Source organism: Xenopus tropicalis, chromosome 7 (genome assembly GCF_000004195.4).
Source record: "Xenopus tropicalis strain Nigerian chromosome 7, UCB_Xtro_10.0, whole genome shotgun sequence".
In the NCBI taxonomy this organism is placed as follows: Eukaryota; Metazoa; Chordata; class Amphibia; order Anura; family Pipidae; genus Xenopus; species Xenopus tropicalis.
The window spans coordinates 29,740,571-29,765,446 of record NC_030683.2 but is presented as its reverse complement, the minus strand read 5'-3'; the positions used below and the strand labels follow the sequence as shown (position 1 = coordinate 29,765,446).

Here is a 24,876-nt window from a genome sequence, read left to right as displayed (position 1 = left end):
CCCAGCAGTCCCTGCGCGGCCAGCCCACTGCCTGCCCATGTCCTCTCAGTGGCCCCATAGCTGGGAATGTGCAGGGAGTGAGGTTACTGAGCTATCAGTCTGTAGCCGTATCATGATCCCAGCTCTCATTAGCCCAGCTCTCATTAGCCGTGTCATGCAGCAGGGGCAAAACAAACACAAAACTACTGTACCGAGGGACTCTGTTTTGTTGGTGACAGAAATTTTAGTGCTCAAACCTAAAAATCCCTCAGTAAAAGTATCTATATTTTTGATTTCTTTAACAAAAATACATTCAGTTGACTTTAAATGTCAACACTTTGAAAGAAATTTGGGGGCCTAACAGGGTTGGATTTACAATTAATGCCACCCTAAAGGTGCCATAAACGGGCAGATTTGGATCCTTAGGTCTAAGTTGCCTACATACAGTATCTACTGTGTATGGGGCACTCTGATGGGCCTACCCAAACAACTGGCAGATATTGATCAGAAAATGTAATATTTTGCCAAAGCAATGACCACATTGGCTAATTGATTTAGTCCTCCCTTCACGCCCCATATCCCCGCCATTTTGATCCGATTGTTTGGCCCTTAAGGGGAGTGTATTGGTGAAGGATACACAGCGCTGTACATTCTTACAATGTACAAAAGTACACACAGGGAGGACACATGCCAGGTTGTGCTCGGACAGAGTAGCTGCCACCTCTTTCTGAAGGGCATCTTGAATCTCGGCATCTTAAAACGCCAGCCCTTAGTCCACTGAGAAGTCCTCTGTTTAAACAAACCTCTCTCGTACCTTCTTATGAGGTAAAGGGCAACTTATTATACAAAGGGCTTCTCTTTTAGATTTTGCCCTATTTAGTGCAATAAATATAAAAAAAAACCCAACTAGCTATTTCATAACGGATGTGTGTTCCAAATGTTCATTTAATACATAAAAAAAATGATCTAGGCAGGTTAAACTTTTTAAAAGCATGCTGGGAAACGCAGTCCAGCAGCATTTGGGGAGCTTGGGTTAAGAAACAGTGATTTTATAAACTCTAAAGGTCAATGCTTGGTACAGCTGAAACTGTGCTATAGATAGACATAATGAAATATAGCTGAATTATCTATGCAAAGCTAAGTGGTAAGCATGGGAAGGGAATACAGACGCCAAACTAGTGATGCCAAATGGTTGGAGCGAGTGGGGCGGGGGCATGAAGGGTGCATTTTCTGAGAAGGCATCCTGGCACAGATTCACACATAGGAACTATATTAGGATAAGAGAATGCATGTTGGCTTCTCTGCAAAGGGAGCAGCATTCCTGGGACTATTTATAAAAGCCCAGAGAGGGCACAGCACAGCAAATGGCTGGCAAGGTATGTTCCTCCACCTACAACACTGTTTGGCCTAATGTCTTCCATTAACTCTTTCCCTGCCAGCAACATAGCAGCTTTGTGGCTGGCAGGAAAGTTCCAGAGTTCCAGAGACACAGATTCCACATTTCAATATTCTAGGCAACTGGCCTTTCCGAAACTGCCCCTGGCCAGAAATCGGTCAACAAGACATTTATAAATATCTCTGCAGGTTAGAGATGTGAAACTAGAATCTCCCATAATCTCCCATTATTCCTGAAAAATACTTACTCTTTACACAAGTGGAAAACAGCCTGCAAAAGCAGACACAAACCTCCACATTGTTTTACCCCCAATGCATTGTTTGGTGCAAGATTTACAGGAGCGTGTATATGTTAGCTAGCTTCAGTAAATGAGCCCTATATCTGACAACAGTAAATGGGCTAAGCATCTCTAAATCCACAGATTAAGCCACTATAATCCCAACAATCTGCTGTGTTTCTAGTTTACAAGGAATCAGAGAGCGTCTCATGTCACATAGTAGAAATAGGGAAAAATAAAATGAATATAGACATTAGTAATGGGGTTACTTTACCAGCTAGCATTATTTTTCTCACGAATGCCTGTGTGTAAGAGCCCTAACTGTGGGACAATATTTAGTTAATAATGTATCCCTATTGTAAAATATAACGATATTCTAAATTACCGAGAAGTTCCATGACCAGGTTGATTGCTTTTATACAGATCATGGAACTCCTAATATCCTCATATTTTACAACAAAGCAGGCATTTACCAGCAATCTGTGGGTTCTGGCAAATGCCAGAGGGGCTGCTGAAAGATACCATAGACAGTCACTATTTATTGGGGGCTGTTTGGGCCCCTGTGTACGTGGAATTCCAGGGCCTATACTGACTCCCAGTCCAAACCTGCAACAGGAGGTACATTATTTATTATAATACACAAGTTTCAAGTGAGTCGTGTGACACAAATCACAAGTTATAACATGATGACATCACTAAGCACTGTTTATGAGGATATACTGTATTTACAGCATATTCATGGCACTTGTTAGTGATATGCGGGTCGCCCGGACCCGACCCTAACCCGCCTGCTCCCAACCCTAACCCTACCCGACCCGGCTTCTCCTCTTTATTTACAGACCCGCGCACACCCTGCAGTGACATCACAAAAGGGGCTAGGCGCCTATAAATGCCCAAGCCGCAACCAGACATCCGGCAGTGTTAGGTCTCGGGCGGCCGAGCGCTCAACCCACACTCGCCCACAACCCGCAGTTGATGTGCTGAGGCCACCCGAAACCGCCCGACCTGCGCGTATCGGCTCGGCCAGCACATCACTAGTGCCTGTGAGTTATATATATATATATATTATAGTCTAAACACAGACACAACCAAAAGATAAACAGATTCCTGCATCATTCTTTCTGTTTAAAGGGGACAGTACAAGTTCAGTCATGGCCTCGCTACTAATTGCATCTGACAGACATTTTCAGAGGCTACACCCCCTCAGCTGTGTTTGTTTAGTGTGACAACCCTTTTGTCTGAGGCCTGAATTTGCCCTTTGTGGCTGCCTCTGGTGAAAGTGGTGAGCCATATACTTTCCTGTCTTGCTACGGGCAACTCCTAACATGTCACATAAAATCTATTGACTGGGGCAAATGCAAGTACTACTCCTCCTAATATAACTGTCAGAATTTCATTATCTCAAACTGAAAACCGCCAAATTGTTTTGTACTCTCTGGGGATATTGGACATGCCCTTACATTTTAAACACAGATAAAATACAGATTTATATTTGACAAGAGGATTACACAATCCCAGGCACCTTCACATGTTCCACATCTATTGTTGTCACACAGAACCACACACTTAGGGGCAGATTTATCAAAATGGGAGTTAAAAGCTTAATACACAAAAACTCACCCATTTTCTGTTCATTCCTATGGGGTTTTTAGAGGCATCTTTATCAAATGGTGAGTTCAAACATTCACCCGTTGATAAATATGCTTCTAGAAATCCCATAGGAATGAACAGAATGTTGGTGAGTTATTATGTATTAAACTCTAAACTCTCATTTTGATGAATCTGCCCCTAAATTTCCCACAGGGAGCTCTATGTAGAAGAGACAGGATACTGGGGAAGGATGAATCTGCACCATTACACAATAAGAACAATAGAATCACCACCTGCAAATTACTTTCATATAAGAGAGACAATGATCTTGAAGTACTGGTCCTTTCGGGTCAATTAAAATCATAGAGATATATAGAGAGCTTGGAGTTCAAGTTTATTAAAATGTTTGACAGTCTGAAAACAGAAAACTTACCCCAGAATTCATGGCTTTTTAAAAATATATCTGTTCACTTCTTCTGGGTCATCACCCTGCTGAGGCTAATTAAAATTCCAATTATAATGACCACAGACCTCTCACAAGTCTTATCTATGCAACAGCCCAGATCACATTCTTTGATCACTTGGAGCTGGTTTGGAGTTTATAAGGTATTGCCTGTTTCTAGGAAGTTTTTAGAGCTCATTTACAAAGCCTTACTGCCGTTGCGAATAAAGTAAATAAAAATCCCTAAAACAGTTGTTGTAGTAGAATTACTAAATCTTACATCTTTCCTCCCAGAAGTAAAGAAATTATTCTCAAATACTCCATGCTCCTTTCCTAAGCCCAGCCTTAAGAACAATGTCACACAGAGGGTTTACTCTGCTGGTGGAAAAATACTGCACCAAGAAAAATTGTCGCTTATTAAGTGTTTAAAATTATGTCTGTCACAATTACTTCATTCATTGATAACATTGTTGTTGATATTACTCAAGGAAATGGACCTTAAAAAGTGCTTTTATCACTTGTTATGAAGCTTAGGGCTCTGGCGTTTGCCATCCCACCAGCGATTTACATTTTCGCCGTTGGGATGGCATTTTGGGGAGATTAGTCGCCTGAGACAGGAGATTTGTCGCGGGCGACTAATCTCCCCATGTGCCAGAGCCCTTAAGGGGTACACGGGGAGATTAGTCGCGCCACGACAAATCTCTGTTGTCGCGGGCGACTACTCTCCCCGCAATGCCATCCCACCGGCTAGAATGTAAATCGCCGGTGGGATGGCATACACGTCGATGTCATGTCCCGCAGTCGCACAAAGTTTCCTCTGGAGACACGGGTGACTGTGGGACATTGCAGCGACGCTTATGCCATCCCACTGGCGATTTACATTCTAGCCGGTGGGATGGCATTGCGGAGAGATTAGTCGCCCGCGACAACGGAGATTTGTCCCGGCACGACTAAAGGTGGCCATACACGAGCAGATCCGCTCGCTTGGCGATGTCGCCAAGCGAGCGGATCTTCCCCCGATATCCCCACCTACGGGTGGGCGATATCGGGGAGCATTTAGGTTAAAAAAAAAATAATCCGATCGTTTGGCCCTGGGGCCAAACGATCGGATTATGTGGGCAGCAATGGGGCAGTCGGATCGGGGACCGCATCAACGAGCCGATGCGGTCCCCGATCCGACCAGATTTTCTAACCTGGCCGATCGAGATCTGGCCAATTTCAGGCCAGATCTCGGTCGGCCAGGCTGCTCTGCTCTCCCCATACACGGGCCGATTAGCTGCCGAATCGGTCCAAGGGACCGATATCGGCAGCTATAGTCGGCCCATGTATGGCCACCTTAAGGCTAATGTCCCATGGGGAGATTTAGTTGATACAAATTTTAAAAAGCAAGTTCCAGCGAAAGTCACTTGTCCTTTCCTAACAAGCAATTACTAGAGATTTCAACAATGGAGCGATTCTATTTCCCAGAGGCTATTATCCCCACTGCTACTATAGGCACCATCTCTCTCCCTACTATACCTGCTATCCCACAGCCCCAGTCCCTTCCCAGAGGCTATTATCCCCCCACTGCTACTATAGGCACCATCTCTCCCTACTATACCTGCTATCCCACAGCCACAGTCCCTTCCCAGAGGCTATTATCCCATTGCTACTATAGGCACCATCTCTCCCTACTATACCTGCTATCCCCACAGCCACAGTCCCTTCCTAGAGGCTATTATCCCCCCACTGCTACTATAGGCACCATCTCTCCCTACTATACCTGCTATCCCACAGCCACAGTCCCTTCCCAGAGGCTATTATCCCATTGCTACTATAGGCACCATCTCTCCCTACTATACCTGCTATCCCACAGCCACAGTCCCTTCCCAGAGGCTATTATCCCATTGCTACTATAGGCACCATCTCTCCCTACTATACCTGCTATCCCCACAGCCACAGTCCCTTCCTAGAGGCTATTATCCCCCCACTGCTACTATAGGCACCATCTCTCCCTACTATACCTGCTATCCCACAGCCACAGTCCCTTCCCAGAGGCTATTATCCCATTGCTACTATAGGCACCATCTCTCCCTACTATACCTGCTATCCCCACAGCCACAGTCCCTTCCTAGAGGCTATTATCCCCCCACTGCTACTATAGGCACCATCTCTCCCTACTATACCTGCTATCCCACAGCCACAGTCCCTTCCCAGAGGCTATTATCCCATTGCTACTATAGGCACCATCTCTCCCTACTATACCTGCTATCCCACAGCCACAGTCCCTTCCCAGAGGCTATTATCCCCACTGTTACTATAGGCACCATCTCTCCCTACTATACCTGCTAGCCCACAGCCACAGTCCCTTCCCAGAGCCTGTTATTGCCACTGCTTCCCCCTGTAGGTGCCATTGCTGTGTCTGCTCAGCCTACAGGTAAATTACTACTGTGTAATGAGACTTTTAGGTCTCTTTCTGTACAAAATACTAGTCTGCAGGGCCCCAGTATGAGCAGGACCCTATTCATTATGCTGTGTAAAATGAAATTCCCCCCCAAAAAAGTGTAAAAAGCTGTTTGAAATAAATGGAGAAGTTCACCGTCTGAACGCCAGATTTTAAGCCGCTATTTTACGTAAGTTCCGGCGAAAGAAAAAACGCATAAAAAAATTATGCCAGTTTTACACAGTGAAGCCGGGCGATGTGTGGCAAATTTTGACACCGTTTTTTCCACAGCATAATAAATCTGCCCCTAAGTACATATAATTACATATGACAGTAATTACGAATTATGCCAAGGACTGTAATTATCTGAAGTATGCAGTGTGATGAAGCTGCCCCTTTAACCACATGGCTAAACATTTATTATTCATACTAAGTGGGAAATACAATGGACATCCCACTGTTCTTTGTGCTAGTGCCAAAAGTATAACATAGTCACTAAGTCCTGCAGTTATTTTCTCCCTCCCATATAGCTAGGCAGGGAGAGGAGAGGTACAATCCAGTCCACACAAACAGAAGGGTCAACAATAACCACTTTGTGAAATTAAGTGGAAATGTATGTGTGTGTTGTGTCCTGCATTTACATCCAGAGAGTCAGCTGGTAAAATGGTACTTTAAAAACAGCGGAAAATCACACAGGCGCCTGTGATGTTTTACTGTATGATGTTCAGACAAAAACTTACTACCAGCAGCTGAAGTTTTGACAATAATTGGGTACATGCACGAGGTATGCCCCTGGCTCTTGATGGGCAAAAAGCAGATGCCTTGGGGCACCTTCCATGAAGCACTTTCATGTCCTGTGCTTAGCAAATTATATGATTTTACAGTGCCACTGTTACTGGCCAGGCCACTTGGCAACTCTGTGGTACCATAACATTCACAGGGACATTAAAGCAGCACTCCCAATGTTGCTCTTAGAAAGTGATGGTGAAACTAATGTTTTCCTGCCCCCACCTTCTGGTTAGCAGGTCATGTGATGAATGCAGGGTATTACTGACTGCATTCCAAGTATGCCAATTGTTCTCTGCATAGTCACACACTTAGGTGTATTTTGCCAAAGGCATTAGCCACCTATTGCAATCACTCATACAAATCTCTGCCTCTTCTCTAAAACCAGTCTTACTCCCTCTGTCACATCTTTTTGTCTGAATGTGTCTCAAGATAAAGCTGAATCTGACAAAAAAAAACCCAGATATGACCATTTCCGTATTAAAGCTATGTCTTCTCGAATTCTATATCTTAATGGAGTTGTTATGTCTTGTAAAAAAACATTTTATAGTTTACTTTTATTTGATTAATCCAACAAGACTTTTTTTCTAGTACAGGTATGTCTTTTATCCAGAATGCTTGGGACCTGGGGTCTTTCTGTTAATTGGATCTCCATACTTTTAGTTTTAAATAAACCCAATAGGATTGTTTTTCCTCCAATAAAGGTAAATTGTATTTCAGTTGTTATAAAGTACAATATGCTATTTTATTACTACATAGAAAAAGGAAATCAATTTGAAAAAATTTAATTATTTAAATAAAATGGAGTCTATTGGAGACGGCCATTTTGTCATTCGGAGCTTTCTGGATAACGGGTTTCTGGATAACTAATCCCACACCCGTAGTTTTTTCCAAGCTATTGCGATAAAAAAAGAAAAGCTTGTTTATTAATGATTAGCACAAAAATCATCTCCAGAGTCCTGCAGTTGGTTGGGAACCTGCGGCATACTCACAAAAAAAGCGAGTACCCTGCGGGTTGGATTTTTGGATGTGGGTAAAGATTAGGTCACTTTCGATTTACAGCACTTCCTGTTTAATGGATAAGGCAGTTGTGGGTCGGGTAGAGGGTCCAAGCAGGTTAAAATGCAGGTTGTGGGTGTCAAAAACTGGTTTTGCGCAGGACTCTACTCCAGGGCACCGATCATATTAAGGCCAGGGACAGACGGAGCGGATCATTCCCTTTCCTCCACCTGCATTTTGTACTCACTGAAGGCGATCATTATAGAGTAGGGTTAACAGATCCTTAAATCCTTAATTTGCAAGTGATCTGCTAACTCTTAATTAGAGGGAAATGGAGGGTGATTTGGGGGCTTTGGGCTTGTTAAAATAAGCAACAGTAAAAAAAAAAACCCAAAAACAAATGGCCCCATGCGTAATCGCCATTGCCGTAGCCAACAGACCAGCTTTGCATGCTATCAGAAAAAAAGGTGTAAAACTTCAACAAAAATGTTGATAATTTCAGAATAGGTGGCCATGCACAAAAATTATCGTACAAAACGTCTTTGTATGATAATCGGTGCGTGTATGGTGGGAGGCGAGCCGACAGATAATGGTAAAAGCCTTGTCAAGGACTAGAAATTTTGCTCAGGCGTCTTTAAAGGTGCCCGAACATCATAACGTCAATGCTGAATCTTCAGATGGGGTAAAGAATTCCTTTGTTTTTAGGTGTACAGTTCTGCTCATTATGTTGGCACTTTATTATGTTATAGAGTATCCTATGCCAAACAACTTTGCAATTCATTATTTATTTTTTATAGGTTTCAAATGGGGGTCACTGACCAGCCAAAAACTATTGCTCTGTGATATTACAGTTTTATTATTATTTTTACTTTTTATTTCCTATATTTCTATTATTCATATTCTTGTCTCTCATTTAAACCACTGCCTGGTCGCTAAGGTAAACAAGACCCCAGATAGCTGCTGGAATTCCAAACTGAACCTGATGAACAAAAAGCTAAATAACTGAAAAACCACAAAACAATGAAGACCAATTGCATAGAATAAGTCTACATCATACTAAAAGTTATTTTACAGGTGAACAACACTTTTAATATAAGTTGAGAATAATAATAACTATTACTATTCTTTAAATCTCAGTCCAGGCATAGGAAACGCAAAGCATGGATAAAAAAGAAAGGAAAGAAAGGAAAGAACTCATGTTACAGAGCAATAGAGTAATACTTTATACAAGTATATTCTTTTTAAAGATTCCGTATGGTAAATGGTCACATACTGCATTCTAAGCATTGTGCTAATACCAGAAATCTACACCGTGTGTATCCAATATAACCTTCCAACACATATCAAATGCTGTCAAACAAGACCTGTCCAGGGGTCTTCTATATGCAAACTGAAATAAAATAAGAATATAAAAATGTAAATAAACAAAACCATGTCCAGCTACGGTGTACAAAATATGGCAAAAATGCAAATGGCATGAACAAGCAAAAACTGGCATTTTCTCTACATTTCTCTGCTGCCATATTCTGCTCTACTGCTGTTTATTCTGCATTACATGCTCCATGATAGATCCTATACTTATACAGGTTTGGGACCCATTATCCGGAATGCTCGGGCCTGGGGTTTTCCAGATAAGGGATGGATCTTTCCGTATTTGGATTGCCATACTTTAAGTCTACTAAATTTCAAACATTAAATAAACCCAGTAGGATTGTTTTGCTTCCAATAAACATTAATTATATCAAGTACAAGGTACTGTTTCATTATTACATAGAAAAATTAAATAATTTTTAGAACTTTTGGAACTTTCTGGATAACAGGTTTCTGGATAACGGATCCCATACCTGTACTGCAATCATTTTTTTCTTACTTACTCTTCCAAGACTTATGGCATTTACAACACAAACATAATGTTCAGACTGTTCCTGCTTTGCCCTATAGAGAAAAAAATATCTATTCTTTATTAAAATTTAAAAAAAGCAACTGGATTTAGGTGTTCCTGTACAATTTTATATTGTATTTGAGTCATAAGTGCATGCACAAGTGCTTAATCTAATCTGGTCACTTTATCAATAACTAATTATCACAAGATGATTTACCTTTGACAGCTTACAATCGTTAGCATCCATACACTGCCAAACACTACAAAAATTACACCCCCTGTTCAACATCTGTAGCACGTCAAAAGGGTTCTGTGAGGTTTCTATGTGGCTAGAGTAATAATGCCTAAGAGAGACCACATTTTGATTCAAGTGTCACATGGAATTCGCAAACCCCCAGGAAAATAAGGTCAACATCTGTCTCCTTGTGATGAATCTGGCACCCCTACTTCAGCAGTAAAGGCAGTAGGAGAGACTTGCAGAAGAAAAAAATGAAAAACTATTATCACCAGGACAGGGTGTGACTATTCAAGTCAGTGTAGTAACAGCCACTGTTACTTTGTATAATGGGTTATGATGCTTGCCTTCATAGTGCCAACTTGGAGATGCTCTGAGCTAAACCTATCATCTGCATTCCTTGCTGATAACTTATATCTTTGTAAATGACTGTTCAATATGTATTATTCAACATAAAACACAAGGTAAAGCCCAAAAAATATTGCGTAGTAACCCATCACACGTAGTTCCATGCATCTTTTAAAAATCGCTGCGACTAAACCTCCCCGTGGGACATTAGCCTAATCCTGCCTAGAAATGACGGCATTTTGGCATATAGGTGCCACCATTCCATGCTGCAGCCACAGCCAGTGATCTTGATATAAACTGGAAATCTGCTATGAAAGGTTAACTTCGCCTTTAACTGATGGTTAACTTCCATCTACAAGTGATGTTGTACATGGAAGTAATATGATCAACTCTGCAATTTGTAAATTTGAACCAAAATTTTGTTATAGAGCCCCACACAGCATAGAACCCCCTAATATACCTATCACTGCAATCTGTTCCTTCAAAAAGTATGAATAAATACCATTTCTATATGCTGAAATCCAGCTGCAAAACAAGTCTTCTCTTTCTGAATCATCTGCAATCCTGGAAGTGGAGGAGGGACTAAAATGTTACAAATTGTAACAACCTCTCCACAGCATACAGACAGCATGTAGGAACTACATAATCCACAATGCATTGCAATCCTTTACTTATTGCATTTTTTCTATAATAATAAAACAGTGCCCTGTACTTGATTCTAACTAAGATATAATTAATCCTTTTGGAGGCAAAACAATCCATTGGGTTTATTTAATGTTCAAATGATTTTTACTAGACTAAAGGCATGGAGATCCAAATTACAGAAGGCCCCTTATCCGGATAACCCCACGTCCCAAGCCTTCTGGATAACAGGTCCCATACCTATATTAAACATGAAACCCAAATTCTTTTTTTAATTAAATCATCTATACCTGCTACAAATGAATTTAAAAATCTGAGCTGTCAATCATATATTGCCTGCCCTGCCTCTATGCTGGAGGCATAGAGGCAGGGCAGGCAATATATGATTGATAGCTTAGATTTTTAATTACAATAACTTTCTATCCAGATTTTGGGGTGATACAAAGCTTGACTTAATAACAGTGTTCACAAAATGGCGGCTGCCTGCTTGCTGTCAAGACTGAAGGGGGAAAAAATTAAATAATTTATATAGTGTAAGTTTATTTTGCTCAACTAACATGATAGAAAAGGATTTGGAATCATGTCTTAAGGTGGCCATACACGCACCGATAATATCGTATGAAACCTCGTTTCGTACGATATTCGGTGCGTGTATGGTATGTCGGCGAGTCGACCGATATCGCAGGAAGCTGCTGATATTGGCCAACTCGCCGATCGGACCAGTTTGAAAATTTTGATCGGGCGCCATAGAAGGCGCCAGACCAAAATGTCCCTCCAGCGCTGAATCGGCAGAAGGAGGTAGAAATCCTATTGTTTCTACCTCCTTACCTGCCGATTCAGCCCTGAGTGGTGTGTGGTGGATCTGACAATGTTTCGTGCGACCGAAACATCGTCAGATCGCCACGTGTATGGCCAGCTTAAAGGTCCCCTTTAATAATACTCAGGGCAAGTAAAAATCCTGTACACTAATCCCTTTCAGCACAGAGATGATTCTTCTGTATGGGAGTGGTTTTTATCAAATTCTTTTACTGCAGATAAAACCCTATGTGTGGGCTGCAAGGACATCAAGTTTAACCTAAAACACAGAGGAGATTGCACTAGGGGGAGGATAAAGAGCAGAATTCCAATTTAGAACACAATTTAATTAGAGAGGAAAAGGGGCTCTAGAAGGACATTGAGCAAGAGAAATAATCAGCAGGGAAAAGAAGAAATATTATAGGAAAACGATTCCAAATAATCATAAAAAAATATGTGTGCAGCCTGGGCAGGGGGTGTTTCAAAGGATATTAGCAAAATTAAGGTGTCGAAAAGCAGCCCCCACCCCCCTCCTGTGTCATTATCCATACAGTATAATTTACCACTCAAAGGTTTCAGTCTCAGACAAAGTGTTTACTTTCATTAAAAATATGGACAAACCAATATTTTATTCATTCCTGTGGGAAAGCTGGCAAGAGACTGAAGAAGGCAAATAATTCAAAAACTATTGAAAAAAAAATAATAATTAAGACCAATTGCAAAGTTGCTAGGAATAGGACATTCTATAACATACTTCAGGTATTGTACCTGTTATTCAGAATTCTTTGGACCTGGGACTTTCCGAATAAGGGATCTTTCCATAATTTGGATCTCCATACCTTAAGTCATATTAACATTGTTTTGCATCGACTAATGATTAATTATGTTGGTTAGAATCAAATGCAAGTTCTTTTTGATTACAGAAAAAAAGGAAATTATTTTTTGAATTATTTTCTTATAATGGAGTCTATAGGAGATGGCCTTTCCGTAATTAGGAACTTTCTGGATAATGGGTTTCAAGATAATGGATTATTTTTAATCTTAAATGTTGGCTTTATGGCCTTAAGTGGGTTTTAACACTAGGAAGAGCCTGATTATGAGATTACAAAAGGTGCTGCACACCAGAAGGTGATATGGAGAATAAAAAACACAAACAGAATATCTTGGGCATTAACCGAGTGAAGATTTTTATGTACAGCATGCACAGGTCTCCGGTTAATGGGCAAAAGGGAAATCAATCAATATCCACCGAGGATCTTCTTAATGCATGCAATTAGGAAGGCCGATAACTAAAATTAGACAAGACACAGACCTTGGTATAGTAATTATTCATACAGGCTCTAAGTCTAAAGCAAAGAGACTTATGAGTACAAGAATCTTTTTTGCATATAATCAGACTCTCAAGAGACTTTCCATGAGAACAAAACGTACAGGGCTGTCAGCCCTGAGCAGCCAGCAGGTGGCAGTATTCTATTGCAGCCTCAGGGAAAAAAAGAGTAAAATGGCCAGTTACTGCAAGTGACAAAGCAATCAAACCTATCTAGCAAGGTAAAAAGAGACATTGCAAAGAAATGTTAATCCCCTGATTTTAACCTTTTGGGAGAACTATACAGCATCTCTGTTTAGGGGGGGGAAGAGTCATAGGTAACTTTCCCTTTATTAGAAATGATTAAACAAAACTTCACCATGACTACAGGATAAATGTTCAAAAATGTAATACTAGGTTCTTTTTTTATTAGTAACAATTAACAATCATTATTCAGGGTGTTTGCCCAAATACCTTGTTAGTTGTAATTCTTCCAGGAAATGATACATTAACGTAAGCGACAGAACTGCTTTCCTAGAGCAACGAGCCCTTTATTTGATTTTCATTTTATCACAGATTCTGTTCCCCTCACATCAAAGAGCGGCCGTGTTATGTTTATTGTCTGTTCCTTGGACACAATAAAGATTTCCCAGGCTCTGTCGTGCTGAAAGGAAAGGTTCCCAAGTAATTGCTTTCTTTCTTCCCCCCATTGCACTTTCAATTTAAAGGCTGCTGAGAAATAAAAAGCAGATGAAGGAAGGGGGCCTGTCTGTCTGACTAAAGCCAAGGCTTACTGAACCATTCCGAGCATTCAGGCCTCGAATTTGGGCTCGCATGAAAGCCTCTCCCCTGCTCCCTTCCCCCAAGGGCTCGCTGCATTATTTAATAGCCCTTTTTATTGCAAGGGGTTAAAGTTAATCTGTTTCTCCCACTGTGTTAACCTAAAACCAATGGCTGTTAATACGCAAGAAAAAGCTTCACAGCAATCTAAAAGCTTTCAAGAGATGTCAGAGTAGAAGGCTATAAACAGATCCAGATAGTGTTACCCGCGCTCTTGCAAGTAATATGGCTCTTCAGCATGCCCAGATCTCAAGCCACCTGCCCAAAGGGGCTCCCAGCATGCTGCTTGCCAAGGTAAAGGCAGGACGGGGGAATTAAGGGATTTACACATTCACTTTCAGACCCATACCTGCTGCACGCTTTCATCTGAGCCCCTTATAATACATGGACATGAAAGGAACAATCATTAAAGGAAAATGTGCTTTTTTATATGCAGGGTTTATCTTTTTAAGCTCTATAAAATACTCTACCCAGGGAAAAGCTTTGGATAGGCACAGGTATTTTTGTTGGGTACCCTCATTTGACCTCAAACCCAGGGCTGTGCTGTTCCTTACATCCCATAATGTTCTTATACTCAGCTGTGGTGCCTTGTTTGTAGGCCACTGTCTTGGGCTGTGTGCATGTGTATTAGCACCCAAATGCTCATTAGATATACATACAGTGCCTGTGTATTAGCACCCAAATGCCCATTAGATATACATACAGTGCCTGTGCATTAGCACCCAAATGCCCATTAGATATACATACAGTGCCTGTGCATTAGTACTCGAATGCCCATTAGATATACATACAGTACCTGTACATTAGCACCCAAATGTACTATCAAATATACATACAGTGCCTGTGCATTAGCACCAAAATGCCCATTAGATATACATACAGTGCCTCAACTATTCCCAGTGGCAGATTTACATACGGGCAATCTGGGAGATGGCCATGGGCCCTTAATTGAAAGGGCACCGCATGACAGAGAAAGCGGCCGAGGTGAATCAGTGGTGGCACCTGGGTATAGCCAGAAGTGAAGTGCAGACCGGCCCAAAACCACAGGTTGGGCAGGTTCAGGACAACATACACACAAGATTTATGGGTAATGGATGACCTTACTGTGCCTGGCCTCCAAGTCCGTCAGTCTCTATTTATAGGCGCACGCCCCTGGGTGCAGGTTGACTTTCTGTCGACCAGCACATCTCTAGTAGCCAGGGCCTAAGGATTTGCCCTTGACTAGTTATTAAAGGTTACAATCATATAGGCAAAATATATTATATATATATATATATATATATATATATATATATATATATATATATATATCTTCTCTACACACTATATGATGTGACCATTATTACTCCAATAGCATGTAGTAAGTTGGCATCTCTGCCCATTAGAGTCTGCAATGCATACAGAAGCAGCCAGTTAGTGGCTAGTTAGTCAGTCTGCTACAATGTTTCAAGAGACAAAATCAGCAGTGTACAAAGGAACAGATCCTGCTTTTAGCTGTGGTTACATTAACAGATAGCTAAAACCACTGACAATTTTAATTAATACATGCTGGAAAGTTGCTTAGAATTATATAAATCTTTCATTAAGCAAAAATATTTTTGGGTGACCCAACTTAGCTGCAGCCATAAAGTATGCCAGTGTTGCCGTAACTCTGACCTCTACACCCCAAACCTGGAACTCAACATATCAGCCAGATACGCTGAACCACATACAGTAGGGGGAGGCCAGATATTTATTATAGTATATAAGCTTTATTCAAACGTTATTGTAATACCACTTCTTTGCTGTTTAGCAGACACCAATAGTTTCCATAGGGTACAAGAGGACAGTAACACCAGCTAGATATGCTGCAGACTAAAGCTGGCCATACACGCACCGATAATATTGTATGAAACCTCGTTTCGTACGATATTCGGTGTGTGTATGGCAAGTCGGCGAGTTGACCGATATCGCAGGAGGCTGCAGATATCATTCGACTCGCCGATCGGGCCAGTTAAAAGATTTTGATCGGGCACCATAGAAGGCGCCTGACCAAAATCTGCCTTCAGCGCTGAATCGGCAGAAGGAGATATAAATCCTATTGTTTCTACCTCCTTATCTACCTGTTTCAGCGCTGAAAGGTGGTCGCGCGAAAGATCGTCAGATCGCCACGTGTGTGGCCACCTTAAGTATTAAGACAAAGCAGCCAGGCATTGCTATAAAGGGGTTTGCTTAAAAAAACCCTTTAAGTGTTCAGCACACAAATATGAGGAAAGTTTGGTTTTCAACCTAGAAATTAGTAATCTAATATTTTACTCAATGCACTGACTGTGCCCTTCGCTTTATAATCCGCCCTAGAGACCAAATTAAACACATATCTCCCTAAAGTGCTGCTCTGGGATCCTCTATTCACTGTTTGTAACCTTATACCTGACTCAGTCGTGCGGTGGAAATAGAATCAAGAGAAACTCCCCGCAAATTAGCTCTTTAAAGGGCCCTGATTAGCCGACTGCAAGGCACTGATCTCCCAGTCTCCCAAAGCACCAATCCTTTCTATAAGTGGCAGATTTATATTTTATTTATTCCTCATTCACTTTATACAAAATGGTTGCTTGCATGCAGCGTTCCAGCTGTAGCTGAACTACAACTACCAAATTCTCCATAGCTAAAGGCTGTCAAGCCATGTTAGGAATTGTAACCAGAAGGATGCCGTTTGGCTATTTCAGCTTTCCTGGGAGGGTTCAAATCCCTGCATCCTCCAACATTCAGTACTTGGGAGTTGTAATTTATAAGAGGAGTGTGCGATTTCACCTCCCTGATCAAGAGCATCTGTCCCATTAATGGAAACATTCAGCCCACTGGAACATTTATTTAAGCTTTCCCTCGGGCTCCCCTTTCATTAGAACAACAAATCGGGGGTATTGGGTTTCTTTCTAGACTGGAGGCAGAACAAAACAAAGTAAACTCCTCCAGTGTCTACTTATGATTTATTCCACCCAAGGAGGAGCTGCTCCATACACAGCTTATGTTGCCCACAGCACAGTCACTGGCAAAGGCCAATATACCAATGCAGGTATGCTACCACAGGCCTGTACATCATGTGTAATACCTGGCACTGCCCTAGGCATGCCCTGCCTCCTTTACAATTGGTCCCTGAGCACTACAGTCTATACACAGGTTGGGTAGGAGAGGGGTATTCTCCTGTGTAAGCATTCTGCCTTGGTCTTGGGGGATCTCAAGAAAGGGTCATAGGCTCTCTGATCCCTATATAGAATACTGAGGTCCCAGTATTTCTATATCATTTATTGTTTAGTATCTATATATACTATTTATTTGTATAATGGAATGGTATGAGTGACCCTGGGATATATGATACTGTATAACATAGGAGGGGTATACATGGCTGGATTACCATTTCAACTCCCAGTGACCTTGAGGAGTCACATGATCGGGCAGGGCCACAGGCATGAAAAATAAACTGTGAAGCAAGTAACCTACAGCAAACAGATGTACTGCGTTTTTATTTTTGATGCCGAGAGCAACTTTCTGCAGGAGCATTTAACCCTATGGCACATAGGACAGATTTTGGTTATTTTGCATGTCATATTCTTCAGCATGGTACCCAACACCCCAAAATGCCCCCTTGCCCCCTCCCACTGTGTTATCAGGGGGCACCACTGGCTCAGACAACTGTAGCATAAACACACTCCAGAGCTCATTTTTAGGCTGCAACAATGTGGCCCCTTCTGGCTCTTCCAGGACACAATGGGAGGTGGTTGGACTGGTATCAGGTATTTGGGCATTAGGTTGAAAAATTTTGTGGGTGATATACCCAGTATCCCTCTGTATGCCATAGGCCTTTTTCATACAATAAAATATGGTCTATAGTTCCTCCTTTTCCCTACAACCACTGCTAGAATATTATTCTGTTACTATGATTCATTCATTTCTATTTAAAAAGTGATGTATTTGGGTGGGGAGCGCATGCTCTCAAACTTCCTAAGGAAATTGCTAACACATGTTTGAACGGAAGTGACAAAAACCATTATATTGGATATATATAAATGATCATTCTTACAGAATGCTATTGAAATAGTGGTGTAGACAGGGTCGGACTGGGGGTGAAGCTCCCATCCCAGGGGCCCTACAGGTGCCCCCAGCCGAGCGCGTCCCCTAACCCCCCCCAGGGGCCTCCCCTAACCCCCCTTGCAGGGCCCCCCTCCCGACGTCCTCTCCCGAGCGCGCAAATTTTACGCGTCAGCGGAGAAGCGGTCGGGAGGGGGGGGGGGGTGCTGGTAAGGGTCAGGTCTGGGCCGCTGGGGCCGACTAGAACCGGCGCCCACCGGGATTTTTCAGCCCAGTCCGACCCTGGGTATAGAGCTAAACCAAAATGAATGTTTCCCTATGCCAGGTATAAACACATCCGAAAGCTGTTCGTATAGTAGAGACAGATTCTCAACCTGTGTTTATCTGCAGGCCTAGAATCAGCCCCATATGGATTAGGCATATAGTAGAGGGGCGGTTTCTTGTCCTGTGTACATTTAAGCTGCCGAGGTTTGATTTTCCCGTCGGATCAGGAACCACATTGGCTCATTGATACGGTCCTTGGCTCGACAAAACCTATGGCCACTATTGTAATTCGATCATCTGGCCCTTGGGTGGGCATATTGGGAGAAGAGGTCACCAAACGAGCGGATCTCAACACGTATGGCTGCCTTCAGCTCTCCTTTATGACGTGCCATAGCCGACCGCCTCCGATTATCTCCTATTATAAAGCTGCACCTGGATGTTACCTGATAACTATTAGACAAAACAAACGTATTACAAAGAAGCCGATCATGCCTTTGGATATGTAAAGACAAGGTCAAGTGTACGACCTATGCATCCCCGCAGGCCACCAAACCCAAGATGTGTCTTGGGTGCTTTACGGATCAATGACAAGAAAGTGAAAACAAATCTCTGCCTCCATAGAGAGGGGAGACGTGCCAAACTATAACAGGATCAAATTGCACGTCAGTCCAAAAATAACAGTCACCGCCAACCGAACCCTTTGTGCGCAACCAATACTAATTTGATTTCATCTGCAACTTGTACAGGTATGGGACCTGTTATACAGAATGCTCGGGACCTGGAGTTTTCCGGATAAGGGATCTTTCTGTAATTTGGATCTCCATAACATGTCTGCAAAAAATTATTTAAATATTGAGGCTTGTATATAGGCTTGTTTTGCCTCCCATAAGGATTAATTATATCTATAAGGTACTGTTTTATTATTACAGGAAAAAAGGAAATAATTTTGAAAAGGTAGAATTATTTGCTTATAATGGAGTCTATGGGAAATGGCCTTTCCGTAATTCGGAACTTTCTGAAAAACGGATCCCATACCTGTATTAGTTGTACCCCTTTACAAAGAGCCTCCCCCATAATCCTTTGCATTACATCTCCTGGCAGCCTAAAAGGGGTAGTTCACCTTAACTTAACTTTTAGTATGATGCAGACCGCTCTTTTCTGAGACAAATTGCATTCGTTTTTTATTTTTTGTTTGTGGTTTTTTAATTATTTAGCTTCTTCTTCAGTAGAGCTCAAGTTTGGATTGCCAGGGTCAGTGACCCCCATTTAAGAGCTAAAAAGAAGCAAAAGAAGGCACATAATTTAGAAACTATAAAATTTTAAGAGAAGATGGAAAGTTGCTAAGAAGAGGACCTTCTATAACATACTAAATGTAAACCTAAAGTTTAGCAACTCATGGAGCTTCCTATAGTGCCTGAGAACCCACCTAATTTTCTTCTCAATATAGTGAAAAGCAATTCTGGGAGTTGTATTTGAGCAATAACTGTTTGTAGGCCTGAGATTGCAGGTACTGCCTTCATGCATTGCCAAAGGTTGCCTTTTCTATATAGTTTAGCTGCTAATGGATATGGATAGAATGTCCATGGGCCCTGGATAAAATCTTTAGGATGGTGGGGTCTGTCTGCTTGTAAATAAATCACAAGTAGCCAATCATTTTCCCAGATGACTAATGATGGCTGGCTAATATTTACAACCAGCATGGATTATAAAGGGACAGCTGAAGACATGCTTTAGGCACCAATGCTTTGTTAGAATTTTTAGTGGGTTTAATGTGGAAGTTACTCTCTCGGAAGAAGGACAGTTATCATATTGTTGTAGACTTGAGCAAATAAAGAAATAAGTAAATGTACACTAGCGACCTGCTATTCCAGGTAGGCAAAAATTCCTAAACCTTTTTCATTACTTTTTTGGTGTTCTCAAGATAACACAGCACAGATGTCCCTTATATGTACTGAAAGATAGGTGGCCTTGTCAGGCAGAGTGTGACATGGAATGTGAATGTTTGGTGACAAATGCTTGGGATGATAAAACACAATGTACACAGAAAGTGCACCGGAACCCTGGGACAAAGGAGACAACAGTAAAACCAATTGTAACGCTCAAGCTTTTGTCGAACGCCAGTGATGCTGAGGCAGCCATACAGATAATATTAAAGTGGATGGGGGGGGTAATTATTAAAGAAGTACAGTGAGCAAAGCTGCACTTCTGTACCCCACATACTTTTTGTGAGCAAAGCATCACACTTGTACCGACAAGTTCTTATTACATATTTACAAAGAACCAACCTATTCTGCAGATATGTACACATATTTGATATTTGTATACATCAAACATACAGATTACAAATACTGCCCGCTATAGGAGACAAAGAGGGCCATGCACAATACAGGTTACAATTTTAAAGGAGAAGTGGCTATTAGATGCAAGTAGTCCCAGATAGTGACTTTAGAGCAGGAGAGGTATAGGTTAGACATCAGTGGAGTAGGTGGGCTATAGCTGATGATGTCACAAAACAGGGTTAGAATAAGTGCAGTTATGTCACCAAGGGGGAAAGAAATTTCACCCCTCCCCACACTCCTACGAGCCACAATTGTACTATGTTGTCGGTCTAAATTATTAACTAGTATGATATGGGATTGCACAAGGAAGCCAGTAAAAGATCTTTGCCCAGTATATAGGGCTGTAGTAAAAAGGAAAAAAGCAGCATACAAAGTATATTTCCCTTTTAGTGTATTTTCTGGCTCTAAAATGTAAGTATATAAGGTGTACTGTTAATTGTGTGCTAGAATTGTTTATACAGAAAGATAATGATTAGCCCAGTGCCCCTTCCCATATGGCTCCCTGTATGGCCACACAGGTCACTGACCCAAAAGAACAAGTCATAAGCATAGGGCCTCTTCCCCTCTGTATAATAAACAGGAATCACGTTGCAGCCCTCAAATACTCCATCTGTTTGCTTTGGTACAACAACAAATGGCTTTTAGCCCCCTGCCCAACCTGTGGCATAACAGCAAATTGTGTGGGAATCTCACAGTCTTTGACACCTGATGGATTTTCTGGGAGCATAAATACTAGGTGTGTTTAATATGAAAGGAAGCACTGGACTAACCAGTTAATAACATAGATGGGCCATTATACAATAGGTTTATTTTGCTTCCTATACAAACAGCTGTAAAAATGCCACTTTGATATAGGGCAGGTTTACTAAGCTGTCATCCTTGGGGTTTGGCACTCTCCATCATGCTATTTCTAACCAATAATTTCATGTTCTGCACTGGAAAGAGTTCTGGGGCTGGCTATTCCAAGTACACAGCTGGAAAGCAATGAAGCAATAGTGTCATCTTTTGGCAGGGACTTAGAGGCAAATACAAACTAGTGAATTTGGGCTTTCTTTAGTAGCGGCAGAACCCAATGCAAGGAAAAAAAAGTTATGTAAGGCCCCATCATTTTATATTAAAAAAAAAAAAAAGAAAATAGGACTCCAACCTATGGCTTACATGTTTTGCAACTACAACTTTAAGCAATCCAACCTCTCCTAACAGGCTGTGATACTATGCCTATCCCAGAGGCTATTATCCCACTGCTACTATAAGCACCCTACTATACCTGCTATCCCATAGCCACAGTCCCTTCCCAGGGGCTATTATCCCCCCACTGCTACTATAGGCACCATCTCTCCCTACTATACCTGCTATCCCACAGCCACAGTCCCTTCCCAGAGGCTATTATCCCACTGCTACTATAGGCACCATCTCTCCCTACTATACCTGCTATCCCACAGCCACAGTCCCTTCCCAGAGGCTAGTATCCCCCCACTGCTACTATAGGCACCATCTCTCCCTACTATACCTGCTATCCCACAGCCACAGTCCCTTCCCAGAGGCTATTATCCCACTGCTACTATAGGCACCATCTCTCCCTACTATACCTGCTATCCCACAGCCACAGTCCCTTCCCAGAGGCTAGTATCCCCCCACTGCTACTATAGGCACCATCTCTCCCTACTATACCTGCTATCCCACAGCCACAATCCCTTCCCAGAGGCTATTATCCCCCCCACTGTTACTATAGGCACCATCTCTCCCTACTATACCTGCTATCCCACAGTCCCTTCCCAGAGGCTATTATCCCACTGCTACTATAGGCACCATCTCTCCCTACTATACCTGCTATCCCACAGCCACAGTCCCTTCCCAGAGGCTATTATCCCCCCACTGCTACTATAGGCACCATCTCTCTCTACTATACCTGCTATCCCACAGCCACAGTCCCTTCCCTACTATACCTGCTATCCCACAGCCACAGTCCCTTCCCAGAGGCTATTATCCCACTGCTACTATAGGCACCATCTCTCCCTAAAGGTGGCCACACACGTGGCGATTTGCGATCTTACAATCAGCCACAAACCGTTCAGGGCTGAAACGGCAGATAAGGAGGTAGAAACAATAGGATTTCTACCTCCTTCTGCCGATTCAGCCCTGAAGGCAGATTTTGGTCAGGCGCCTTCTATGGTGCCCAATCAAAATCTTTTAACTGGCCCGATCGGCAAATCGACCGATATCGGCCGCTTCCTGCGATATCGGTCAACTCGCCAACTTGCCATACACGCACCGAATATCGTATGAACCCAATAGCCTTGTTTTGCCACTAATAAGAATCAAAGCAGCTTAAGTACATTAATTACAAGGCACGGTTCTATTATTACAGGGGGAATGGAAGTTATTTTTAAACATTTATTTGCTTAAATGGGGGTTATAAGAGATGACCTTCCTGGAATTTGGAGCTTTCTGGATAAGGGATCCCATAACTGTATTGGCTCCAATCTGATCCTGAGCCAGTGGGGCGGGGGTTGGGATACTGGCACCATACTGAAGACGAAAGCCAGTTGTCGGAGAATAATGCGCTGCAGCAATTCCTGTACAATGGACAGACAAGACTCATCTACAATGCAAATACAATTGATCAAATGGGTGAACATTAAAAGAAGTCATTTATATATGTCATTTAATATGCAAGTCGCTTCAGCTCTAATAACTCTGCTTTTCACCATAATAAATTACTGATGTCAATCACATTAATTTGACCAAAACTACAATAAAGCATTCTGACATGACGGGAATGATGTATAATCTATAGAAGGCGCTGCGGAATATTGTAGGGCTACACAAACAAAGGATAATAATAATAATGATCCTGGCAGGCTTATGTGACCTACATATATTCTGCATGCCCCACTTCATAAATAAGATCCAAACCTTTCCCAAGTGTAGTAACCCTATAGATGCCAGGCACTAGGAATTTGAGGGCAATGCATTTACAGCATTAAAATGAAATATATGGTAACATCTATCATGGTGGACTCCTTAATACAACATTATGCAGGGAGGAAAAGGCAAGTACAGAAGGATAGAAAAATGAAGAGTACATTTTATTACAGTTATTTTTTTTCCCATCTGGATAAAACACCAGTGTGAACAGCCCCTTAATAGGTAATTAGTTCAAAAGCAGTTCATTAACTGTGTTCATTAGATAAATGAGTTGTCAGACTAAGTGAAAGAAAAAGTGAACTACGGAAATGAATTTGCAGCTATGTGTGAGCTTGTAGCAACTGGTAAGGGCAAGTAAATACCTACATGTGCTGGCCGGCTAATGAGAGTCCTGTCCTTGTGATGCATGACTACAAAGGGATTCTCTCTATTCTTCTGGGGGGGGGGGGGGGAGAAGATACTCACTAGGCATATTATGGAAGATATAAACTGCAAACAATGCAGAGGCAGGAAAGAATAAAGACCAAATGGGCCCCTAGGCAGGAGAGTAATTTCCCCCACCAATAGAATGTCTTTCAAAGACACATATAGGTATTCCGTCATGTTGTACCACCAGTATTGCAGCCACAATCCAAAAACAATACCGCTATGTTAGTGTACTATAGCAACCATGGGATGTACTAATGTAATAATACCGCTGAGATGTCAGTGTACTGTAGCACCCATGGGGTGTACTAATGTACTAATACCGCTGAGATGTCAGTGTACTGTAGCACCCAAGGGGTGTACTAATGTACTAATACCGCTGAGATGTCAGTGTACTGTAGCACCCAAGGGGTGTACTAATGTACTAATACCGCTGAGATGTCAGTGTACTGTAGCACCCAAGGGGTGTACTAATGTACTAATACCGCTGAGATGTCAGTGTACTGTAGCACCCATGGGGTGTACTAATGTATTAATACCGCTGAGATGTCAGTTTGCTGTAGCACCCAAGGGGTGTACTAATGTACTAATACCGCTGAGATGTCAGTGTACTGTAGCACCCATGGGGTGTACTAATGTACTAATACCGCTGAGATGTCAGTGTACTGTAGCACCCATGGGGTGTACTAATGTACTAATACCGCTGAGATGTCAGTGTACTGTAGCACCCAAGGGGTGTACTAATACCGCTGAGATGTCAGTGTACTGTAGCACCCATGGGGTGTACTAATGTACTAATACCGCTGAGATGTCAGTGTACTGTAGCACCCAAGGGGTGTACTAATGTACTAATACCGCTGAGATGTCGGTGTACTGTAGCACCCATGGGGTGTACTAATGTATTAATACCGCTGA

General features: G+C 42.1%; 1 protein-coding gene across 1 annotated transcript in view; it reads right to left on the bottom strand.

Annotated features, from left to right (window-relative positions):
- lzts2 (leucine zipper, putative tumor suppressor 2) overlaps positions 1-24,876 on the bottom strand; it is an 88,368-nt gene that overhangs the window by 32,340 nt on the left and 31,152 nt on the right. The gene's annotated exons all lie outside the window — the stretch shown is intronic.